The following is a 17665-nucleotide window of genomic DNA, read 5'->3' on the forward strand; positions in this document are numbered from 1 at the left end:
GGAACAGGTGACCTTGGTTTAAACAGCATAGTGTAATCTTCAGTGTATGTTATGGCATATATATCTGTGTGTATGTATATCCTGTTTAAACCGGCAATGTCTTATTGTAAACAATCTTGTTATTTACACCCTACCTTACAATATTTATTTCACCTGCAGGGTGAAATTGCTGTGATCCCTAACAGTTCAAGAAATTTTGGTGCCAAAGCAGAAATGTTTAAAGTCATGAATCTCATTGATAAAAAAAAAAAACCACACACTGGAAATTGATTCTAAAATTGCAGCAATATTTATTATACAAAATAATACTTGTGAAAACTACTTCTATTACAGTAGCTCAGTGTGCTTGGTTTTATATATATAAATGACATTGGAATATATATAATTCCACTGTCGTTTATTACGAACGATAAATTTATGCCCTCCCATTGTATAGAGTAGCAAGTTATTAATTCACTGGAGTGAAGGTCTGATATTATTGCCAGCCAAATGGTCTCATATTTTGTCTTTATTATATATTGTGCACCTCCATTAATATGCCTTTTAGAATACATTGCTGTGTTTATACTGGATACCGTTTGCTAACAAAGTGCTTTGAAAGACTGATCCTGATTGATCAAATCCACCCTCCCTTCCACCCTAGACCTGCATCAAGTATGCCTACAGGCCAAACTGTTCCACACAGGATGCTATTGCTGTAACTCTCCACACAGCGCTAACCCACCTTGAACAGTGAGGAATGTGTGTGAGAATGCTGTTTGTGGACTACAGCGCAGCATTTATCGCCATTGCACCATTGTTAGTCACCAAACTCCTGGAGCTGGGCCCCAGTAATCCTCTATGTATGTGGATTAAGGACTTTCTAACCAACAGGCCACAGAGAGTTAGACTCGGACACCACTTTTCTCTGACCCTCAGCACCGGTGCGGCTCAAGGCTGTGTGCTGAGTCCCCTTCCATACTCCCTCTACACTGACGACACAACGGTGGTGGGGCTATCAGGCGGGAACAAGGCAGCATGCAGAGATGAAGTCTACAATCTGGTAGAGTGAAGCACAGCAAACAACCTGTCACTGAATACTAAAAAAAAAAACAAAAACAAAAAAATCATTCTAGACTTCCAGAGATAGCAAGAGTACCATTCATCTCAACATCAGAGGAGAGGAAGAGGAAAGGGCTTCTAGCTACAAGTTCCTGGGAAGCCACATCACTGACGACCTCACAAGGACAACCACTCTGGTCAAGAAGACTCAGCAGCGGCTACACTTCTTACGGACACTTAGGAAGACCATCCTGGCTGCGGAGCTGCTTGTGTCCTTCTATCGCTGCTCTGTTGAGAGTGTATTGACATACGGTTACAGCTTGGTATGCCAACTGCACAGTGGCAGACAGGCGAGCAGTACAGAGAGTCACCAACACAGCCCAAAATATCTTTCACTGCCCTCACTGGAGGACATCTTCAGAACTGCAGAGTCAGTAACATCCTGAGACACAACTCACCCCTGCCATCACCTCTTCTCTCCCATCCCCAACCCGGAGAGAGCATTCTACCCTTTTCCGGCTGAGGACCATGGTCTCAGATTTGGAGGTGCTGATTCTCATCCCAGCCGCTTCACACTCGGCTGCGAATTGTCCCAGTGAGAGCCGAAGGTCACGGTCCGATGAGGCCAACAGGACCACATCATCTGCAAAAAGCAGAGACCTAATCCTGAGGTCACCAAACCGGACACCCTCAATGCCCTGACTGCGCCTAGAAATTCTGTCCATAAAAGTTATGAACAGAATCGGTGACAAAGGGCAGCCCTGACGGAGTCCAACCCTCACTGGAAACAAGTCCGACTTATTGCCGCCCATGCGGACCAGACTCTGGCACCGGTCATACAGGGACCGAACAGCCCTTAAAAGGAAGCCCGGCACCCCATACTCCCGGAGCACCCCCCACAGGACTCCCCGAGGGACACGGTCGAATGCCTTCTCCAAGTCCACAAAACACATGTAGACTGGTTGGGCAAACTCCCATGAACCCTCCAGAACCCTGCGGAGAGTATAGAGCTGGTCCACTGTTCCACGACCGGGGCGAAAACCACACTGCTCCTCCTGAATCCGAGGTTCGACAATCCGGCGGACCCTCCTCTCCAGAACCCCCGAATCGACCTTACGAGGGAGGCTGAGCAGTGTGATCCCCCTATAGTTGGAGCACACCCTCTGGTCCCCCTTCTTAAAGAGGGGGACCACCACCCCGGTCTGCCAGTCCAGAGGCACTGCCCCCAATGTCCACGCGATGCTGCAGATGCGTGTTCACCAAGACAGCCCCACAGCATCCAGAGCCTTAAGGAACTCTGGGCGGATCTCATCCACCCCCGGGGCCCGGCCACCGAAGAGCTTTTTAACCACCTCAGTGACCTCCGCCCCCGAGATAGGGGAGTCCACACCCAAGTCTCCATACTCTTTTCCACATCGGAAGGCATGTCGGTGGGATTGAGGAGGTCTTCGAAGTACTCCTTCCACCGACCCAAAACGTCCTGGGTTGAGGTCAGCAGCACCCCATCCCCACCATAAACAGTGTTGATGTTGCACTGCTTTCCCACCCGGAGCCGCCGGATGGTGGACCAGAATCGCCTCGAAGCCGTCCGGAAGTCGTTTTCCATGGCCTCGCCAAACTCCTCCCAAACCCGAGTTTTTGCCTCAGCGACCGCCGAAGCTGCATCCCGCTTGGCCTGCCGGTACCCGTCAGCTGCCTCTGGAGTCCCACAGGCTAAATAGGCCCGATAGGACTCCTTCTTCAGCTTCACGGCATCCCTCACCACTGGTGTATTTTAATCACCTGTTGCCTGTTATTTTCGGCTTGTCCTGTATATTTAAGTCTACGTCTGAGTCTGTATCCACAGATCTGTCACTGTAGTTTCGTGTTGGTCCCAGTTTGGAGTGAATAAACCCCGTTTTGCTCCTATCATGGCTTCCTTCGCCTGCTTCCCCGACCCGAACGTGACAGAATGACAGATCTCCCCAAAGACGCACTGCGGCGGACCAAAGATCAACGCATCGGTCTGCTGCAGGAGGTGGTCTATTGGTTAAATCAGCCCGAGGTTCAGAGCGACCCCGTGGCGCGAGATCTGGCCAGCCAGAGTGGGACCCTCCTCAGTGAGGTATCCCCGCTCGGAAATGCGTACTCCATACGCGAGAATCTCCGGCGGCTGATGGAGAGAGTAACGGAGGTGAGGACCCAGCTGGTTGCGCCGTCCGTCCTCTCCGAAGCAGCCCCGTCCCCGCAGATAACGAACCGGAAATAAAGGAGAAATGAAGGGAGAGGAGACCAGCGGAGGAACCGGCCATCTTCTTGGGATCTGCCTGTCCCTTCCCCGCTTCTCTCCCTGCCAGTGATCAGGGGGAAAACCTGATCATCTGGGACGTTACCACCGCATTGCGCCTGCAAGTATTAAAAGCCCGCATCACCGCTGCAGAGCTGCCACCGCTGGCCACGTACCACTTCCAGGCGGCTTGCCTGGCTAATAGGGGGGCGTGGTGTGGAACGCTATCCCGTGGGTTCCGCGGGCTCTTAAAGGGGCAGCGCCAACGCTAGCGGCACTATTTGATGCCCCTGATGTGCCTGTCCTGCCGGCACCTGACGTGCCTGTCCTGCCTGTCCCGCCGGCGCCTGACGTGCCTGTCCTGCCTGTCCCGCCAGCGCCTGTCCTGCCTGATCTGCCTGTCCCGGCGGCTACCGCGCCCCCCTGCTGCGCCGTCCAAGCTCCCTGCTGCGCCACCTGAGCTCCCTTTGTCCCTTCTGTCTCGGCTCCTCATCCCTCTGTGCCTCCCATGTTCACTCCTGGCCCTTTCGTTCTGCCTGTTGGTGTTCCCCCTGTGTCTCCCTTCCTGATCTGCCTGTCTGCGTTTGCCGTCTTGTGTCAGGTGTTGTCTTTAACCCTCTGGAGTCGATGGCATCGTCGGCGATGTCGAGTATCTTTCTCATGTATTTCAGTTCATAACTCGCTGAAATCTTATTATAGAAGCATGAAAAAAACACTGACTAAATCCGTAATCTTTCTTCTTTTCAATACGTTCATTGTCAGAAGTATTAAATTATGTTAAATTGGCAAAAAAGTAAACTATGTCACTGTAAGGAAGAGGACTAGCATACTTTTCACTTTATTAAAGGCACTGTATATTAATCACTTTATTTAGCATCACACTTTAACCACGGATTTGCATAGAAGAACATGTGCATACAGAAGTTTAATTGTGTGTTGAATATTTATTGGGAATTTTAAAATCAGTTGGTAGCCTTGTTTCAGATCCTGCATGGCGGCTCCTCATCAAGGAAGGTGGTGGTGGCTGTGAAATGGAAAAGGAATGGTGATTGAGAGAGAATAAGGTTTACCAGTAAAGAGAACTAAGGCAGATGTGTGTGTGTGGAAAATCTGGAATTAAAGGGGATGCAAAGATGTGATGACTCACCTTTCTTTCCTGTGTTTTCTCCAGGGTGTTTGGGCAAATGTTTCCCTGGGGGTCCAGACACCAGTTAAAGGTTCCGGGAGAGACCACGGGTTAAGGGAGTGTAGGGAATCTTTTGTGTTTGGTGTTATTTGGGGTTTTATAATATGGGGTTAAGATTAAAGTGGAAAATATTTATTAATATGAAAATGTGAAAATGTATTTGTATATTTATTTATTCAGGTTAATGTGTTGTGTATTATGGTGGAAGGTTGGGATTTAAGAAGTTACCTGTGAGTGGAATGGTGGTTTAGCCTGTGACAGCTGAAAGTATTTAAGGCTGCCAGTTGTCATTAGACGAGAGTTGTTGTGCTGTGAAGAAGCTCGACGGGTGAATTGTTTGTAAGAAGAGCTGCAGGACAATAAATACGCGTTGTTCCACTGCATCTGTTTTAGTCGCCCTCACTGTCAAATCCAGCCACTAAGGGCCCACCTCGTTACAGTCACCTTTCTTTGTTTTACCTGCATCGGGGGGGTGTAGTACCGCTCTCACCCGAAGATCGCTATTCACATTCTAAATAGCAGCATTAGCGCGTATTCAAATCGCATTCGCATGGTAATTTGATTAACAGCGCAACGGTGAAACGCGATCTAGATACATCCCCTTCAGCGCCATAAAAGGGGGTTGGGGACGTGGCCAGGTGACAATGGCTCATTCATACACATGAAAGTTGCTACATATTCAATAAAAGGAGCCAGAAATAGTGACATGAGTTCGGTTTTTCTTATTTATTTATCCAACTGAATGTTGCAACTACACCATTTAGTCATCTTCATGTAGCCAAGACTTTGGTGATCAGATATCGGGGATCAAAACAAACTGCCAGCATTGCTTACTATGTACTTTTATAATGTGTGTGCAATTGTTCCAAACTGCATTTTGCAATGTCTATACTTTGATGTCAAATTACAAACTTAACATAAATCTGACATATTTACAAAGTACACTAAGATAAAGATGAGTTTAATGCCAAGACAAATATATAAGAAATAATTTATTTGCCATGAATTAAGTTTATGATATTGAATGAAATGTGTGACCATGCCAGTCAGCAAAAGTGTGTTCCCTACCCCAGAGGGTTAATTAATATATTTTTGTTGAATTTTGATGTAAGCAAGGACAATTATGTTTTATAAGTTTTTTATATATTGTTTTTTATGATGGATCTTGAAGTTGGGCACTGTTCGTCTTAACTAATCAATCAGTGTAGTTCTCTATTAATATTTGAATTTTCTAAATAATAAAATGAGTAAAAAACTTTATTTAAGGGGTAAAATATGAACTACATATGTACTTACTTTCATTCCATATTTGAAACAAAAAATAACGTCAGATTTCCTTAAGCAATTTCATGCATTTTTAACCTTTCTGGGATGGTGTCATGACCTGCTCGTTCGCTCCTCCTGTGTGCCACGCCCCCCTCGTTACCTCGTGTTAATTCCCGATTGTGATCACCTGTTCCCTGTTATTTCGGCTTCAAGTATGTATGTATATTAGTCCATGTCTTTCTTAGTTGGGTGTCCGTCATTGATGTTATGTGCATTATTTGCCGCTGCACCGCCCAGTGAGGCTCTCGCTGCTATGGCGCCCCCTGCTGGCCGAGAGTCGGCGTTCGCTGCCATAGCACCCCCTGCTGGCCGAAAGTTGGTGGTGCCTGCTGAGGTGCCCCCTGCTGGCCACGAGTTGGTGGTGCCTGCTGACGCCGCTACGCCCGCAGCCCGCCTGCCGCCGCTACACCCGTCCTGCCTGTCTCACCGTTAGATGCTCCGCCCCCTATGCCCGAGGTCCCGGCGCCGCCTCCACCTGCAGCTGCACCGCCCGATGTCCCCTGCTGCGGCCCTGCCTCTGGCTGCACCCGAGGCCCGCTTGCCTGCTGCTGCCACTATGCCTGCGGCGACCTCTGCTGCGGCTCCACCCATCCTGCCTGTCTTGCTGGCTCCACCCGCTGCTGCTCCTGAGGCTCCTGCTATGGCTCCGCCTACAGCTGCATCCAGGGCTCCTGCTGCCCCAGAGGCGCCTGCTACAGCCCCGCCTCCACTCTTGCCTGAGGTCCCTACGCCGGCTGTTTCCCGCAATCCTGCTTGCTTGACTCATCCATCGCTGCTTCCTGCCTGCTCGACCGCCGCGATCATTACAGATGGGATGGATATTTGAGGGTTATCTTTTTATTATAAACATCTAATATTTTTTTGTTTGTTTTTTCACAACCAATGCTGCATTATAATTGTAGTCATTCTCTGTTTTCCAATTAAATTACTTATTCTCACTGTAACTATAGTGTAACTGTGGGTAACTATACTGAAAACCGTTGTCACAAATAGGTCGGCTGGTCATTACAGTTTTCCCTGATTGCTTTGGAGCATTTCTCACATGACAATTAACATTTGCAAAATAAGTGCAATCCCCTACAAATGGTTTTATACAATTGTTATCATTTGGTACACTTTTCAGTTGCTTTAATCTAGTTGGTCACAATAGATTACTGTATGTAGTTTTCCAATGTAGCAATTTTTCACCCAAAACAAAATATGTATGTGATCATCGTGTTAGCCACCACATACAAACAGTTAACCAAGCTTTCAAAGTGATTAAAAAATATATTCTATAAATTGCAATTTTACAGCATTGTTGTGTTTTTGGTTCCTACAGTACACGATTTTGTTGTAATTTTGCTGTTCCTGTAGTGCCATTTTACTGTTTTTTACTATATGACATTTTGGTGTACTATTGTATGGTGTCTTGAGATCTGAAGTAGTTACATGAGCTTGTCAGATACGAGATACAAGATTTTTATTTGCCATTTGTGCATAGAACCAACATTCCAGGTACATTGGAATTCTTGTGCAGAGCTCTCTCAGAGTCAAGTTAGTAGAACACTTATATACAAAAAAGAGGGTAATATCTACACAAGGAAAGAAATTTTAAATACAAGTACTAATCAAGAAGAACTATGAAAGAAATTTTAAGTACATTAAGTACTGCATGTCAGTGCTTTCGCTTTACATACTGCAGTGTAGAACCATGCGATGTTGAAACTGGTTTCTGACATGAATAAGAAACAGTATGTTAAAGAAAATAATCAGTCAGTGGCAATGAGAAAGTGGGAACTGACTATCATTCAGCATTGTGGAGCTCAGGAGCATATTTATTATCTTTTCAACTCCTCCACATAAGCACAAGTATTACGCTGCACTGCACTACAAGTATACACCTCAATTCAATAGTAAATTTTCTGTAATATATTAGGATATTGTTTTTTATATTGTTTATATTAAGTATAAGTATTATATAGTAATTTTGGTATTTGTAATTTATTAGGATATTGCTTGTACAGACGCTCCTCTACTTGTGAATGAGATACGTTCATAACTTGAAATGTTCGTAAGTCGTTATTCAACATCATTTTAGAGAGAAAGTTATTCTGAAAATCCAAGGGGTGTGCATTGTTCCCTGTAGTCCACTGATCAAAGCACACTCCACTAGATGTGCCTGTCTTGTCTAGTTTTAAAGTTACTAACCCATTCATGTATTGTCCCATTGCACATTATACGAATACATTCGAACATTAAGAAATTAATTAAAATTCGTATGTAAAGTAATATGGAAAACAATGGGGTGTGCAAAAGTCCCCATGAGCCCAAAATGCTAAACCACCATGTCATTACAGCTGAAAGAACATATAATATTAGCTATTAACACGATTTTGCACAAATCACGAAATGCTTTGAAGCGCAAAAATAATCAGTGTGCATCATTGTCTATGTCAGGGTTCTTCAACTCTGGACCTCGATTCCTAATCCAGGCTGTGTTTTCAGTTCTCCCAGGTAGTTGTTTAATAATTACTGATTCTGATTGGTCAGAGGCTTCACACCTGACTGACAGGTAAAGGAAGGCTGGAAAACCAGCAGTGCTCGGACCTCGAGGACCGTGAGATGAATAACCCTGGTCTATGTACTGGACATCACGATTCTGTCATCAAAAACGCCCCACCTTCCGTTAAAAGTTATTAAAGCCATAAAACTGAATATCTAATATGAGGCTAACTTAACCGCGGTCAGTGACAAGTTATCTTCATCTTCTACCAAAGCAAATAGCCAATCGTAGTCAATATTTTAAAAAACCAAAGGAGCGGAGATATTAGCCACTGTTCCCGCCTCCAAAGTGTCAAAATTCATCCTATCCGGCGAGCGAGTGCTATGCAGACGCGAGCGCGTAGATAGGGTCCAGCGAAGGTGAGCGTGTGGAGAGGATTAGTGATGGGAAGTTTGACTCAATAAACTGATTCGATTCTTTCGAACTGTCCGTTGTAATGAATCGATTCTAAAATCTAAACTCTTTTTTTTCGTCTTTTTTTTTGCACCTCACTCTTATAACTCAACGAATCATGGGATCAGATAATAAATCGAATGGTGTCTAAAGGTTACGTTATTTGACTGAAAGATGGCGCTTACTGTTGTAATAAATGACGAACAGCTGCGTTTATTTTATTCCTTTTAACAGTGTAACTGCATTTCCGCAGTGAACACCGAGAGGGCTCTTGGGATCGATTCACCAAGTCACCGAGTGTCCAAAAACCGGAAGTTCGATTCGTTCATCGAACGGGTTCTCGGGTTTTTTGGAGTCGCCGAGTTAGAGACCGTATCTCCTTATACGGCAACCGTGTCTCACGAAGACCAGGTACTTGGCTGTTCGGGTGTTCACGGCACTAGAAGGAAGTCTACGAATGCAAAAGTGACGAATGTAAGTGACGAACAAAAGAATGAACGTAAAAGTGATGACAAGCACAGACGGAACATGACAAATAAATCCGAAATCGTGGGGGATGCTTTTGGATGTTAAATAGCCAAAGATGAAGTTTTAAAAATGTTTTAAAATAATTTAAAAAATCGATTTGTTCAGACTTACGAATCGGTTCAACCCGTTCACTAAAAAGAACGATTTGTTCGCTAATCGGCCATCACTAGAGAGGATGGGTTTTAAGCGCGTGGTTCCACTTTTGGCGTACGGAGAAAGGATTTTCTGCTTGCGAGCAAGCGTGATATTTATGCGCGCGAGTTTTGGCGCTAATTTAACGCCATAGTAGACGTACTACCCGGAATTGGCGCGCAGGAAAAAAAAATCGATGTTGTGGACAGGAAACGGGAGTCCAATGAGCACAATTTGGACTTACAGTCCTCTTCGTTTGTATATCTTAAAGTTCGTAAGTTAAAAGTTCATAAGTAGAGGAGCGTCTGTATATTGTTTATATAATATATATATATATATAATATGTATAATATATAAAATATATAATATTTATATAATATATATTGTTTGTATATTGAGGTCCTTGTATTAGAGCCATTTGTTATTTTGATATTGTAATATTTGTAATTGGTTTTCTTAATTATTTTCTTACTGTCCGGGAGCAACTGTTCCCACATAATTTCCTCAGGGATCAATAAAGTATTCTGAATCTGAATATTTACACTGACATATTGACAATATATCTAAGCATTTTGACTCTCATGGTCAAAACGATGCAGATTGTATTTTTCATTTTGGTGGTGATGACTAATTCATTGGTGGAATTATTTGCTTTTGAGACATGAGCTAGCTGTTTTGTGTAAGTTACTGGCTTTTGCTGCAAAAACATAGTGTTGTATTATATGCATGAAGTGTTTTGAGAAATACTCTTATATTCCTGAGAATGTTAGGTATGTTTCATGAAATGTGCCAAAACAACTAAAAAAAACCATAAACAGCATTGTCATTACCATGCCAGACTGCGACTCTCACCAGGAGATGTGGTTTGAAGATAGATAGATAGATTGATTGCTGTACTGGGACCTTTTAGTTACACTGGACCAGGTTGATAACTGTCAGCACTGGCATGTTTTCAGTAGATGGCAACAGTGTACTGCATGCATGCAATTTCCCATTAATCAGTGTATTGTTGTAGCTGTTGGCCCTAGTACAATGAATGGTCATCATGGAGAAACTATGAATTCCGAAATCATTTAAGTAAGGTACCTATTTGAGTGAGCTAATCCTTCTTAAGAGCTGGTAGAAGGTGGGGCTACAGCACTGATGGGCAGGACAGAAACACTGCGCACAGCTCTCTCCATCTGACACATGCTTGACCTGAATTAAGAGTAAAATTCCTGCTGGTTTTGGGGCCCCAATTAATGATTCTCACCTGGTTTCTGATGGATTAGATTTGTCTCCAAATGGACACATTTAAATTATTGCATTAAAATTATAGGAAAATTAGCTCAGTAGCTTAATAGGCTTCTTTTTTGTTTTTTGCTTTTTTGTTTTTTTTACAAAAAAAAGCTTACAATATTAACTTAAATATTCGTTTCTGAAACGAAATATTAAATATCTCATTATAGAAGGATAAAGTACCATTACTTGAAGGGCATGTCATCCTGCTCTGGGGACACTGAGTTATTCCTTGTTCAGTATGTGACCTGTTTATAAGGTGTTACTGTATCCAATGCTTAGCTAGCACTAACACTTTAAATGTGTACACAGTAGTAACAGAACTGTCAATCAACATCTTTTTTTCTTAAGAACATCCACTTTCATTTTTGTCCCAAAGGCTGTGAAATGTGCATAGCTAAAAACAGATCAAAATAGTATTGATCAGTAAGGTGTGTTACAACTGGCGTGTACACACTGACCTGTAGTGCACCTTAACTTTATCGTAATCAATTTACATAAAACTTCTTTGCCCTCTCTGAGTGGAGCTCATGCCTTATCCACATGTACACGGGTATTTTTTAAAACGTACCTTTTTCTATACGTCTTGGGCTTTTGTCCACATGTAAACAGCGTTTTAGGTCACTGAAAACGGAGCTTTTGCAAAACTCCACCCAGGGTGAAGATTTTAAGAAACTCCGTTTTCAGCGTCGACATGTAGACAGGGGAAACAGAGTTTTTGACTCAAAACGTCAGATTGTGCACCGTTGTCCACTTTGTTTAACGTCAGAGCGTGCACTGTTTACTGTATACATTAGGCGAGTTTGAGCAATAGTAGACTTAGTTGAAATTGTGCTTGTGCTAACCTTGCTGACAGGACTTCTTACATGTGTACAGATAAATGTTGAGTCACTCTTGCATTACATTGATCAACACAGGCGTCAGAATGTGCGCCATGGTTTTCAACTTAACAGGACTGGCCATTAGGCTTCTGATTGGCTAACATGGCAGTACGGTTAGAGTTATAATGCCGCCTGTTGTTTTGGCATGCTCGACAGCGCATTTTAGCAGTTTCATGTGGACGGAAATATTTTAGAAGACAATGTTCGTGTGGACGGGGATTTTTTTTTTAAACGGAGGAGGAAAAACACAGTTTTAAAAAAATACCCGTGTACGTGTGGACAAGTCTCCTTTCAGACAGCTGGGACACTGGGACTAAGTGCAACGGACAGGGGCATTGAACACAGGGAGATGGCGACCCCCCCCCTAAATAAATAAATAAAACAAACGAATGAATGAATTAAAGTGTGTTCCTTTATTATGGATCTGCATGTTACGGAGGCCAATTCTCTGTATATGCACATGTATTCCTGTATCAGACAAACCCATTTGATCACGATTTGGTTATTTTTTGAGTTATGTTTAGCTGCGAAACTCCACCCCAAACACTGTCAGTCTATTTTTAAATGATGAAATCTTTATTATTTTTAAATGATTTCATCCTTTTTACATCACATCCTTTCACATGTTAAACTCCTCATGTCACTGTCAAAGGATTTTTTGGCACCAGTTCTAGATTCTTTTGTGATAAGATTAAGCAGCTTATTCTAAAGGATCGGTCATTTGTCTTCATCATTTGTGAGTGTTCCATTACAGGGTTAAATGCCAGTTAAATGATAATAATGGAATTATAAAGTTAATATGTTCAGATATTAATCGTAATATTAAATATAAGAGTTGCTGATGCTGTTAACTGTGATCTGAGAAACAATGAAATATTGGTGATGGCCAGCACTGACGCTGTGAAGTGGACTTGTGATGCTCTTGTTTATAACAATCCCTTGTTTGTAATGCTCAAATTTATTTGAAAATATATTAATAGATTTTCACACTTTTGCAGAATGCAAAGATGTGTGACCCTGAGCTGGATGAGCATCTGGACGGTGGATGGATGGATGGATGGAGAATGCAAAGAGAGACAAGAATACTTAGCAATGAATGATTAGTGTCTGTTTTTATGGGCTGGTAGGAAAGTACAGTTACCAATAAAGAATTTAGTAGGGATTTCAGGGCAGTAAAATTCAGTGGTAATCAACTGTAATCCACTTATACTGACAAATAATGGCTTTAACAGGGGTGCCACTTCATCTCTTTGTGAAGCCAGCGCCTCAGGGTTCACACTGACCTTGAAAAACAAACCCTTTGCATTTTGACTTTCATAGCAAGGGCTGGGAGGGGAGTACAGCCTGTTCTGGCACAGATCCACATCCCTTCATTTTCATTTAGTGGCATGGTTTGAGCCAAGCATATACAGGGAATGGCAAATATATTAATTATTTGCCAGACAAACGGCAGCCATCATATACTCTATGCCACAACATAATATGACTTTTACAAAAAAAGTTATTGAAATGGTTACATATTTCTGTTAATTATGGTAAATATTGCAGTGAAAATGAAAACTCATAAAAAGCCCATGATGACCTGTACAAAACGAATCAACCATATCATTTTGCGTTTGCAAGCAAAACACCTGACTAGGATCCTAATAAGGACAGGTTAGAAAGACAGAAAGACAAGGTTTGATCATTAGGGGAGCTCAGTATCCGTGCTTCTCTCAGGCTTATGATCTATCATTTATGGTCTTCATGTGAAACTGTAAAATATTTAAAATATGTTGGGATTTTTTAAAGTGAGCTTCAGTTTTAACCTCTATATACCACTTAAAATCAAGACAGAATATAGACAAATACCAGTGGACTTAGTAGGCAAAACTTGGAAAAATAAAACTTTTATATGTATAATTGTACTGAGGTTCATATTTGCACAGGTGTAGCTATCATTCTTTCCAATTTTTCTTTCGCTTGTCTTTTCATGTTTATAATGCCAATTACTATTCCACTTATTATAGTATTTTAAAAAGCCATAAACCGTTATGGGCATTATTTCCTATACCTTATTGGGAAGAAAACACAATGCATTTTTATCCAAAGTATTTCCCTGGCATGTGGAATCAATGAGACTTGATAGATTACATTTGCATTAAACATCTAAATTCAGAAGTGTAATTCATTTATTGTCATTGCCAAGTCTGAGTGCAGCAGTTTCCTTGAACTTACAATAACCATGACAAATATTCATTTCAGACAAGACCCTTCAGGTTCCCAATCCATCAGCTCTGCAGTCTATTTTATAAGGTCTACTTAAACCTTAGGCCCAAATGTGCAAATATAAATGCAAAACAACTGTTTATGTTGCAATTTATGTGATTCTGTTAGGAGAATATTATTTTCTATGAGACAATTTCCTTTGAAAATGGAGGGTATTTCAAATAAAAAAAAATGAATAGTTCTGATGAAGATGGAGGTATGAAACATTACAATCAAGACAAGCACTATTCATATCATGAAGACTTATACATTTATACACTATTCCTTGCCACCTATAGCTTAATACTACTTCAGAATGTAAATTATTAAAATCTTGTTTCCAACTAAGGAGTGCCTTTACTTAGGTCAAAATGATATGCAACTGATTCAGTCACTCTGCTTCGTGTTAGGTCATCTCTTCTTGCTTCTGCATCATTCTGACCATCCATTTCACTGTCGATAAGTATGTCTTAAATAATTACATGTAAGATTTTCCCTGCCAACAGCTCTACCACATTGCATCTACAAGTGAGTAATATTTTGTACAATGTACCCAGTAATCATGATAAGGCAACCTGAGATTAATTATGTATCTGAACTATGATCAGATTCTCTGATTGAGAGTGTGCTGTGAAATGTTTGAGATCTGGCCGTGAGATCACAGTGCCTTCTTGTAAAAGGGGTGCAGTATCTACTATTGATACCCCCATATGGGCAGTCTACACCTGAAGGGGATAAAAATGCACTAATCATTGTAACCGTCTTCAAAAAAAATGGTATATTTGCAATGAAAACAAATTTTTTTATGGTACATCAACAGCACATATTGGGTTGAGTAAGAGGTACTGCTCTCTAGGTATAAAAGAAACACAGCCTGGCAACATACTTGGCTTTTTGGTTAAAAAAAAAACAAAAAACCTTTGACTTTCATGACAAACAGGACCAGAACAAGAGCATTGATGTACAATGCTTATTTCCTGGCCAACAAGCCCTGAGATGGGGACAAAAGTTACCAGCAGGGACCAGGGATTGCTGACTAGATGGGTGACTGGAAGTGTAGAAATGGCAGATTTGCAGAACTGAGGCTAACCAATGCCAACAAAGAAGCAAAATGCATGCAGGTAAACCAAAACCTTAAAACTGAGACAAGACAGTGGGTAACCAAAATCATAAAAACACGCCACAAACCCAGAAGCAAGGGGCCAGTTTTATGTCAGTTTTTGCTGCCTTGCCTGAATTTACTACCGTAGCAGAAATTCTCAGTTATATCTGTTCGTTTTTGCTACTTTGCCAAAATATCCTACCCATAGTTTTGCATGTACGTTTGTTTAAGGATTTATGCTATCAAAATAACTGTCCTATAGCAGTTTTTAACACATAGTTTTATGCTGCCAGAAACTGCTACTTATTTTCTGTGTGGTGACAGATTTTTACAAGTAGTTCTTATGTGGCCAAAAGCCGATATCTATACTTTTCAGTGGGATAGCAGTTCAATCCTAGGGTAGGAATGTAATGTTAAATGGTCTTCTCCATTGGTGAAGTAGTTGCTAATTTACCTTTTAAGGTCTGGGTATTTTTGATGAATGTTTCCTACTTCAGTTTCAAGACTGATTATCTCACTTCACCGCACCACCAGTATTGGAGTACCAAACTTAACTAATAGCTCAGAGTTGTTAAAATTTTATATAGCTCTGATTTAAAGGAACCCAAGGATTCAGCTTGCACTACATTATCATGAAGACTATTCCATACTCTGACTACACGCTGTGTAAAGAAGTGCTTCCTTAAATCCAGTTTGAAATGTTCTCCCACTAATTTCCACCTATGGCCACGAGTTCTTGTATTTGAACTAATGCTGAAGTAACTATTCGGTTGAACAGCATCCAAACCTGTTAGAATCTTATAGACCTGGATCATGTCCCCCCTCAGTCTCCTTTGCTTGAGGCTGAACAGATTTAGCTCAACTAACCTTTCCTCGTATGACATTCCTTTAAGACCAGGAATCATTCTTGTGGCCCTACGCTGCACCTTTTCTAAGGCCGCAATGTCCTTTTTAAAATAAAATTGCACTTGCAATAATGTGCTTTTAAAACATTTAAAAAAGCTATTTCTAATGAGTTTGCACACAATTTGTGTGAAGAACTTGCAGACTTGGGTGCGACTGCTGACTCTAATGTGATGTGATGTGTTTGCAGAGGGTTCTGTTGGTGTTGCCAGTGTTCCCAGAAGGAGGTGTTTCGTCTCGCAGGGCACCCTGAATATTATCGAGAGGAATTACAGCGCACGACTTGGTGTCATGGACGCTATCCAGTGACCTGAGACGAAGACTAGACTGCTTCGGTACTGTGTCTTTTCGGAGAATCCTTGGGTACAGCTGGTTTACTCCTTGGGTACAGCTGGTTTGACTTTGAGTCGAATGAGCGGTTGGTGGAGGAGTCCCGAATGAGGCACATTACCTGAGAAGGATGGCTGTGAGGGCTCTGAGGGCAGAGAAGGAGGCGTTTGTTATACAAATCTGTGAGCAGGTGACACCGTCTGTGGTCTAGTGACCCACGTCCTGCTTACAGAGGAATCGAAGCATTATGCACATCTGAATCTGTTCCTCAGAGACTTGTCAGGGCGAGTGATGGAACGGTCCTTACAGATAACACTGCAGTTGTGACCCGCTGGGCCAGCTACTTTGATCAGTTGTTTAAAGCTGACCCTCTGGCTAGGATGTTGGACATCTCTGGGTCCACAGTTCTCAAAGCTGACCCTCCGATCAGCTGTGAACCACCCAATCTCACTGAGATTGCACTGGTGGTAAATCAGCTGGGGGTAGGGATGGCCGCAGGGATTTGTGGTATCCGGGGTGAACTTCTCCAGGCTGGTGGGATGGCTGTCCTCCTGGCATTGCAGGCAATCATTGTTTCCACTTGGGAGTCAGGCATCATCCCAACTGACTGGAAAACGGGACTTGTAGTCCCTATCTGGAAAGGGAAGGGTGATCGCCAGGATTGTGGCAACTACAGGGGGATAACACTGCTTTCAGTGCCGGGTAAGGTCCTTGCTATGGTCATCCTTAACAGGATCCGTGAACACTTGCTTGTCTGTCAGCGACTGGAGCAGTCTGGTTTTACACCTAAGAAGTCTACCATCGACCGTATCCTTGCACTGAGGGTTCTCTTCGAGCGCAAGCACGAATAGTGGCAGAGGTTCTTTTCAGCCTTTGTTGATTTTCGTAAAGTTGATTGAGTTGCCCTGTGGGACATCCTGAGACTTTGCAGGATCCCCCCAAGTTGCTGGACATCATGGCCGGCCTGTACATTGGTACTGTGAGTGCTGTGCAGAGTGGAGGGAGAACCTCTGCGTTCTTCCCAGTTGATCCTGGGGTTTGCCAGGGGTGTGTTCTTGCTCCTACTCTGTTCAATGCTTGCATGGACTGGGTGTTGGGCAGGGTCATGGGGTCCAGCAGCTGTGGGACATCCGTTGGTGAAGAAAGATTTACTGATTTTGACTTTGCCGACGATGCTGTGATCTTAGCGGAGTCAATGAAGACTCTAATCAGGGCTCTCGGGAGACTGAGTGAGGAGTCTATGTGTGTGGGATTGCAGTTGTACTGGTTAAAGACCAAGATCCAGGCATTTAATGACTTCTTGGGCACAGTTATCAGCAGTGTGTCTGTCTGTGGGGAGAATTTCAACCTTGTCGAGAGATTTACCTTCCTCAACAGCCACATTCATGTCTCTGGTGACTCTTCCTATGAAGTCAGTAGATGGATTGCATGGGGGGTCATGAGGTTGCCGGAAAGAGGTGTAAGGTGTTCCTGATATCTTTGCAAGGGGACGAAGGTCCAAGTCTTT

Source organism: Paramormyrops kingsleyae, chromosome 14, assembly GCF_048594095.1.
Source record: "Paramormyrops kingsleyae isolate MSU_618 chromosome 14, PKINGS_0.4, whole genome shotgun sequence".
NCBI lineage: Eukaryota > Metazoa > Chordata > Actinopteri > Osteoglossiformes > Mormyridae > Paramormyrops > Paramormyrops kingsleyae.